Raw genomic sequence first — 2,751 nt, forward strand, 5'->3', positions numbered from 1 at the left:
GCTATCTGAGATGGGATAGATTATTCTCACATCTAACAATTTCACAACTTCCTTCAACACTACCTCATTTCATTAAAGCTCCCGAGATGTTTGAGAATCCTCCTCCAAATGAATCTAATGCAAGCAAATTGTGGGGCTAATTCCTTTCAAATTAGCCACACTTCACCCAATAGCCTCTTTATTTTGTTCAAGAACTTTTAAGAGACTACTTTCTTAGGAACTTGTAAGATTTGAAACAATAATCACTAGGAGGGTGTCATTTAAACCCAAGAAAGCATACTTAAGCTTTTTTGGCAGTGACTTAAGCTCAAGTTTAGGTAGAGACTCTAACGAAGGAATAGGCGGAGTATTAGAAAGTGGTGGAAGAGGCTCAAACCTAGATTTCCATGGAGGAAAATTTGTGATAGAAGTGGAATTGAGCAAAGAATTCACTTCAGCTATCGAGGCATCGATATCAAAATCTTCATAATTGAAGTGATTCTGACAATCTTCTAAAGGATCCTTGGACAAAATAGTTGGGAGTGATTCCTCAACCAACTCATCAATAACATCAAGGAAGAAGCATTCACTATCATCATGGGGATAATGAATAGCATTGAAGATGTTTAACTTGACTTTCATATTCCTAAAAGATAAATCCATGGCTCCAGTCCTATAGTTAATGTAAGCATTCGTTATGGCTAGAAAAGGTTGCCCAAGAATGACTGGAATATTCTTTTAGGAATCGTGGACCGGTTCTGTATCAAGAACTAGAAAATCGACCAGAAAATAGAACTTGTCCACTTTTATGAGTATATCTTCAACAATACCTCGTGGTTGTCTGACAGAATGGTCAGCAAGCTGTAGAACAACCGACGTAGGTTTTAACTCTCCTAAACATAACTTTTCGTACACTGAATAAGGAATAAGATTAACACTTGCTCCGAGGTCAAGAAGTGCTCGCTCTATCACATTGTTTCCAATGATGCAAGAAATTGTAGGGGCACTAAGATCTTTAACCTTTAGAGGAATGTTATACTTAAAAATAGCACTAACTTGCTAGATGAGACAAACATTCTTAGGAACTTGGCTTTTTGACTTTCTCTTAAGAGTGCACAAGTCCTTTAGAAATTTAGAATAAGCTGGAATTTGCTTTATAGCATCGAGCACAGGAAGATTGATTTTGACCTGTTTAAAGACCTCCATCATATCTTGAATTTTCTCCCCTTGTTTACCAAAGTGAGAGGGTTCCTCGAGACGTTCTGAATAAGGCGTTTTTGGCTTATAAGCTGTCTCAGGGTTAGGAGTAAATGAAGAAGTGACTCCACCTTCAACTCCTCTTGTGGATTGTGGAATTGAACTTAAGGAAACATCTTTGGGATGTAGATTATGATTGATAGGAACAATGGAAATCCTAAGCCTTTCTTTTTCCTCCTGTCCTTTTTTTAACTTGGTTATCAACCACTCGACCACTCCTAAATGTAGTGATAACCTGAACTTGCTCATGATGAATACCTGAGGAATTAGTTTCATCAATCATGTAAGTCTGCCCTTTCGGGTTGGCTATTGGCTGACTAGGCAGCTTTCTATCCTCTCTTCGAGATAGAGTACTCGCTATTTGCCCAACTTATGCCTCTAGCTTTGCTATGGCTTGAGAATGAGAATTCAGAAGTTAGGTATAGGCTTTAAGATCAACAAGAGCATTGAGTACTTGTTCCTCAAACGCAGAATTTCTAGGAGGATGTGGAAGATTAGGAGCTTGAGTGGGTTGATTCCTAAACTGAGGTGGACGGTAAATACCAGATTGGTTGAAAGAATTATTTTGTGGCATAAGATTGGATGAATTTTGATACTGCCCCTGAGATTGAGGAACATTATTTCCTTAATTTGAATTACGCCATGACAGATTGGGATGATTTCTCCAGCCAGGATTATATGTAGAAGGATATGGATTATAGGCTGGTCTAGAGAATGCAGCATTTACTTACTCCAGTGGGATCTTAGATGATTGTCCCAACATAGGGCAAGCGTCAGCAAAATGGTTAGGATTAACACAAATAAAACAAACTTCCTTTGGCAAGGCAATCTGTGGATTAGTGACAGGAGTAAAGCCAGATGATAAAATTTGATCGAACCTACAGTTCATGGCTTCTATTTGAGCGGCTAACTCACTAGATTTATCTACCTCATAAAGTTTTTCAACCTTATATATTCCAGGTAAAGACCTAGACCTAGAGGAAGAAGTGTGTTGTACTGAGTTTTCACTTACGGACTCAAACAGTTCCCAAGCGTTAACTGGACTCTTATGCAGAAAAGCTCCATTACTAGAAGCATCAACCATGTTTCTATAAGAATCAATAAGACTATCATAGAAGATCTATATTAAGTGCCATTGAGCAATATCATGGTGTGGACACTTTATCAGAAGATCATTGTATCTCTCCCATGTATCATAGAGCTGTTCTCCCAGGATTTGGGAAAATGCCATGATTTCTCTTCTCATTTGTGTGGTTTTACCCACAGTGTAGTATTTCTTTAAGAACTCCAGTTGCAACATGTCCCATGTAGATATGGAATTTGTTGGAAGGGACTGCAACCAAGTTCTTACTTTATCCTTGAGAGAGAATTGGAAAAGTCGCATTCTGAATGAATAATTGGTTAGAGTGGTCAACTTGGTAGTTGAACACAATTCCAAAAACACATCCAAGTGCTTATAAGGATCCTCTGTTGCATACCCATGAAAGGTAGGAAGCATTTGGATCATAGCAGGCT

General features: G+C 38.4%; 1 non-coding gene across 1 annotated transcript; it reads left to right on the plus strand.

Annotated features, from left to right (window-relative positions):
* Nucleotides 1-2,378: 2,378 nt before the first annotated feature.
* On the plus strand, nucleotides 2,379-2,484 carry LOC132287454 (small nucleolar RNA R71). The gene has a single exon (XR_009473029.1). It is a non-coding gene; the product is annotated as a small nucleolar RNA R71 (small nucleolar RNA).
* Nucleotides 2,485-2,751: the final 267 nt, after the last annotated feature.

This window comes from Cornus florida, unplaced genomic scaffold (assembly GCF_030987335.1).
Source record: "Cornus florida cultivar Cherokee Brave unplaced genomic scaffold, ASM3098733v1 CherokeeBrave_3.0.0_Hap2_Chr11, whole genome shotgun sequence".
Lineage (NCBI taxonomy): Eukaryota > Viridiplantae > Streptophyta > Magnoliopsida > Cornales > Cornaceae > Cornus > Cornus florida.